Raw genomic sequence first — 6,082 nt, 5'->3', positions numbered from 1 at the left:
GATATTACTGAGAATTAACAGAATGAAGAAATTGACAAACATATTATATCATATATTTTTTTGTGTTAAAGACAATTTAAAATACAAAGAAAAACACAATATTCGGACCCCAGAGTCATGCATGTATACACGTAATTTGTAGCCCATGCAGGATTTTTTTTTCGAAATTTCCTTTAAAGAAAGTTCTTATTGTATTTGAGTTTTGTTGTCCTCCTTAACTCTTGTTGTTGTGTGCAGTAAGTGTGGCTCGAGGCAGCTCACCTGCGGAACGGTCTTTATCCACTAGGCAGGTATGCGGGACGCTGCGGCGCCCAGAGCGACTAGCGAACCGCTAGGGAATTGAGGCCACAGAACGATGTAAGCCGAACGCATGGGGGTGTATTACACTTCCATGAGGGTAGGCGAGAGTTGCACGCGAAGTATATGGGTCAAAATTCTTGAATTCTTTTTCAAAAAACATGTTTGAATAGGTAGTCTCAGAAAAAAACCTATATATTCGATAGAGATTGTCTTCTGTATTTAAATTTTATTCTTCAAAGAAAATCAGTCTTCGATTCCTCGCCCCATAGTTCTTTCTTGTCAAAGTGGTGTGATAATATTTGGATTTGGTGCCATGGTTCCTGGAATAACGAAACGCCCCGAATAGAAATAAAATGACATAATGTTCGCCCAATGTGGGGCTCGAACCCACGACCCTGGGATTAAGAGTCCCATGCTCTACCGACTGAGCTAACCGGGCCTACATATTTGTATTATCTTTTCTCCTTTCTCTCTCTCTCTCTCTCTCTTTCTTTCTTTCTTTCTTTCTTTCTTTCCTTCTTTCTTCTTCTTCTTCTCCTTTTCTTCTTCTTCCTCTCCTTCTTCAATTCAATTTCAATTCAAATAAACATTTATTTTCTTCCATTTCATAAATTTCTACATTTTTCGTAAACATAAATTCGTACAAAATCAGTTTGTCATGAACACTGTAAAAATATTGGGTAAAATTTTAACCAGTACGAGGGTAATTATGTGTCCAACCAATTTTGGGCAGTATTTTACCCAATGCGGGAAGTATATTGTCCAGTATATATAAGGTAAACCAAATAAGCAGCAATTAATTTAGAATGGGCAAAATTTTCATCACACTAGATAAATAAAAATGCCCAAAAGAAATGCCCAAATTTGGTTGGACACAAGTCCTGATTACCCTTTTGAGGCATTTTTACCCAATATTATTTAGAGTGACGAATATAATATGCACATGTTCTTCTTCTCCTCCTTCTTCTTTTTCTTCTTCGTTATAATCTTATTAAATTTAGATATTGCACTTTTTTTCTAATTTCTTTTAAAATACTGATCAATATACTTATATTTTTCATCTTATCGCTAAAAGGAATGTATAACAAAATAAAAACTTCTCTAATATGCAGAAAATATTACAGTTCGGTTCCTCTTTAATATTTATAGGTATTTTATTACATGGAAAGTATTATAATTAAAAATTGGCATAATTCATCGAAACAATACATGGACGGCGTCAAGAACAATCGTTTTTCATAAACATCAATATTTGAAAATACAAAAAACAAATAAAAACATGTTCTCCACTCTCAGCCTGTTCACGTTACACTTAATTTACAACTCTTCGAGATATAGCCTGCAATAAGATAGCGCGCCCGCCATAGACAAAACACCGTCTCATATTTCTGTCTACTCTTTATATCGCCATAGGTTGAGATGTCTCCTATTTTATGGACTCTAAACAACACGTCAATTAGAAAGTAGACTCTAATTCGCTTTGTATGAAGGAATTTTGAGAATAGTGGAAGAAATAGAGTTTAATTCTGAAAAAAACTATATTTGTTTGGTAATATGGCATACTTGTAATTCTCCTCTCCAGAAAAAAAGGTGGGCATGAAACATAAACTGTAGTTTGTGCATTTTTATAAATACATCTCTCAGAAAGAGATATCGTAATTTTCAAAGCCATACGTTTTTATCGTACGTATATAGTACATTACAAAATAATAGAATGAAAAATAATCGAATGGAATTAAACAAGTTTAAGTCTATACATCTAAAAATGCATACCGTCGTCAAGATATTTAGGTATTATTTTTTACCGCAGTTTCGCTTGGACTCACATCTCCTTCCGAAAGCAACCATCCTTAGAAGAAGAAGATAACTTCTTTTTATTTTTGAAGTCTGTTTCATGTCAAGCACCCAATCAATCTAGGAGGAGGGGAATATAAGCCAAAAGAAACCAAGCCACCCGCGATGAAGGGGGAAGGTGGGGGTCATTAGACCATTTGTTACAGTCCCGTTCAATTACTCGTTCGGTAACAAAAGAGATGAAAGAAAAAAATATGGGATCGGAATAAATATAACTTGAAATGTGAGTGATGGGTAGTAAGATATAGTTTTTATTCAAAATTTGACCGTACGTCGTATTTTAATTATTTTTGTAGTCGCATTTGCTTACATTATTTTGTTTCTTTTAAGTGCAACATTGGACGTAGGCCCACTGGTAATTTGAATTTTATTAATTCTACATTGAAATGATTAATGACAGCTACAGTTGTAAGATTTTAATGTCATAAATATTTTTTTTAAAGTATTATCAATTACGGATACATACATAATAACAATCCAATACACATAACAAGTTTATTCAATGGATTTTATTAGAAATCTAGAAAAATTCTCTCGTATTTAGCTCCATTAACTTAACTGATATTCCTTACTTATTTGTGAACCTAAATATATATTTTAATTATTATAATGCATAATTAACTTAAAATGCACCATTTTTAAAGATAATTACTAAAATGTATAAAGCTAAAGTCAGACGTTAGAATGACGAAAATATAAAAATTATTCATTGAATTCCACATTGGGTAGATCCAGCTGAATATTCTGTATTAAGTTTGAGGTTAGATATTTAACACCAAATTTGCATTTATGCATATTTTCTGTTGTCATGATCAATGGCGTTTAACAATATACATTCGTAAAATTCAACATTGTAAAACATGGGAATCAAATGATTCCAAATAGACAGTGCTAACAGCAATCAACGACACCCTGAAAATTTTAATGACGGATGGGGTGCACTTGAATATTTTTAACTTAAATACCCTTCTTGCAAATTGAGACCAGTATAGTTGCAATTGCTACACTTCGCCTGCCCGATTAAGCGGCGACACTTTTAAGTGTTGCGTCCCGGTAGCTAACGGTCTGCGCTCTTAATACATGTATCCATTTCTCGGCGCTATACCGACTTAGTCGATTCACGAGTCAATATTAGCATAGAGAAGATCTTCTTCTACACCGACGAAAATACTGTCTTCCCCGACTTGTAACATGTGAAGATAGGAGGTTGGTAGGACAATGGTGGTGGTGATGGTGATTATGATGATGAGGGAGAATGGGAATGATGATGATGATGAAGGTGCATGGTGGACAGGTGGTGGAGATGGTGGTGGTGGGGATAATGGTGGTGATGATGATGCTGATGATGATGATGATGAAGTTGGTGAGCTGGTGGTGGTGGAGATGGTGGTGGTGGTGATAATGATGGTGATAATAATGATGATGATGATGACGATCATTATGATGATGATGAAGTTGGTGAGCTGGTGGTGATGATGATGGTGATGATGATGATGGTGATGATGATGATGATGATGATAATGACGATCATTATGATGATGATGAAGTTGGTGGAATGGCGATGGTGATGGTGGTGATGATGATGGTGTGGTAGTGGTGGTGATGATGATTATGATGAGAAATTGCGCTTGGTGTGATAAGGAAATGGTTAAGGGTGATGGATAAATTAAGGACCAAGATGAGGAGAAAATGAATGTAGAAGATGTAAAATTATTGTTTGATACGATTCCCCTACATGAGGAGTGTAACTCTTAATGAAGTTGTTGAAAACCTAATCTAGTTAGATAACATTTTGCGAGAGATGAGAAAGAGGAAATAAATAATGAAGTTGAGGTAAATATTTGGGAGTAAAGATTATGTCCCTGTGCTGGTTAATGATAGTTATGAAAGGCGATCTATTATCAAATAAGCCCAACAACAGACCATTTGTTTTTAGTATCTGGGAAAACAAAGGAATTTTAAATGCAATCAAGGTTAATATAAAAGTACGTACAATATTCACCTGTGAATTGATCCAGTTACACAAATTTAATCCAATATATACCAAAGGAGACAGTAACTCGAACATTCTTGTCCAACTAAAAAATACGAACTCCAATCAGCCCCGCCCGACCCTCCCTATTTATACAAACTCTCTCTTATTTCTTCCAATTCAGGTCCTCTCACCTTCTTCAATTTAATTGGAGTCATTTATCTGAGAAAAGGAACAATTAATGAGCATGACTTTTCTAGGGTTAAGATAAGAGGCGGGAAAACAAAGTAAGGTAGAAAAAAAGTGTGCTTTTGTCATTGCAACGTCCTACTGCGTTGAGGGTCAGTACGTGAAAACACTAGCAAAATCGAGATTAGGACTTCGGACAAAAGACCGGACATTACGAGGAGAATGTCAGAGAAAGTGACCATGGTGGGTGAACATGCTTTGTGGTGTATTAGGCCGACGGAACCGGCACGTTTTGGCCTGGTCAGTCGATGTCCAGTGGTCGCATCGGCCCAAGAACTGACCCATACACTCTCTTTTGAATTTGAAAAAAAAATCGCAAATATTTTTAAATCGCACGTTTGCTTAACTCGACTTATCAAAAAGGCAAAACACGACAAGCCATTCCCACACCGCTTGACTCTCTCTCTCAAGGGTGTGTTAAGGCCACACCCCATGACTGTACAAGGACTCATTTTAACTCGTTATTGGTTTTTACAAAAACATGACATTTTTATTTTCTTTAATCACAATCTTACCGGGATACCAGCGGGCTGATTATGTCTCTAACATCTTTATTTCAGGGAATACGACCTTTATACGCCAATGTTGACCAATCCAAAACACAGTAGGCCTATATAAAAAAATCATGATTTTTATTTTACCGTTTGTACTTGATTTAGACCTTTAGACTCAAATTCATTTAAATGATCAAATTATGAAAAGAACAAACATAATTTGGAGTAAAATGTGCCCTGGATAATAATTGATAGCATGATATTATTTCATCATACATATTCCATGGTAAAAATGGCTTCGGATAAATATCAACATGTTCATGTTAATCCAAAGGACCAGTGAAAACTCAACGAAGATGCTAAAAATCTAAATTACATGGATCCAAGATAAATCCAGATTGACCATGTTGACTGTGGTTAGGAATCAATCGAATTCTTGGTTTTATTTGAATCATGAATTTATTCATAGATTTAAAATAATTTTAATTAAAGATTTAAAATAAAATAAAATAATTTTTTTGGATTCATATTGGATTCCATAATGCGATTGATCCCTAACCACAGTCGATCTTGATTTACTCCAGATCCATGCGAAGGTAGTATATATAAAATGAAATTAATTTTTAAATGGTAAAAACAATTTTCTGTTAATCTGTAATGAATTACTTTGGAACGGTTTATAAATTGTAATTACCCCTTTTTCTTCTTGAGTTGAAAAGAAATCTAGACAAAATGTTTATATTTCCCCCCAAAACGTGACCTCATCATGCCGATAGCATTTCTATGTTCCCCTTGAGGCAATGCACTTCAGATTTAATATTACCTGGTCCCCCATTACATAAATCATACCAATTGATTGTATAGGGCAAATTTTTACGATTGATCATATACAATAATCAATGCAATCAATCGTAGTGATCAGCTCCACCATCAATCGCTAAGCTTCATGTTACTGCCCCCTGATGTAAGTTTCTCCATTAAGACAGGGTCGCGTATCTTCAAACCTGGACCCAGTTACATGAAGCTTTGCAATTGATCATAAGGCTGATATCTATAATTGATCATACACATTACTCAATGCAATCAATCGTAGAAACCAGCCACACGATCAATTGATAAGCTTTATGAAACTGGCCCCTGATGTAAGTTTCTCCATTAAGACAGGGTCGCGTATCTCAAACCCTAGGTCCCGTTACATGAAACTTAGCAATTG

General features: G+C 35.1%; 1 non-coding gene across 1 annotated transcript; it reads right to left on the bottom strand.

Moving 5' to 3' along the window:
• Positions 1-666: 666 nt before the first annotated feature.
• Positions 667-739, bottom strand: TRNAK-CUU (transfer RNA lysine (anticodon CUU)). Its single transcript has one exon. It is a non-coding gene; the product is annotated as a tRNA-Lys (tRNA).
• Positions 740-6,082: the final 5,343 nt, after the last annotated feature.

Source organism: Lytechinus pictus, chromosome 4 (genome assembly GCF_037042905.1).
Source record: "Lytechinus pictus isolate F3 Inbred chromosome 4, Lp3.0, whole genome shotgun sequence".
In the NCBI taxonomy this organism is placed as follows: Eukaryota; Metazoa; Echinodermata; class Echinoidea; order Temnopleuroida; family Toxopneustidae; genus Lytechinus; species Lytechinus pictus.
The sequence above is the reverse complement of the archived record's forward strand: the minus strand, read 5'-3'. Positions and strand labels throughout refer to the sequence as shown.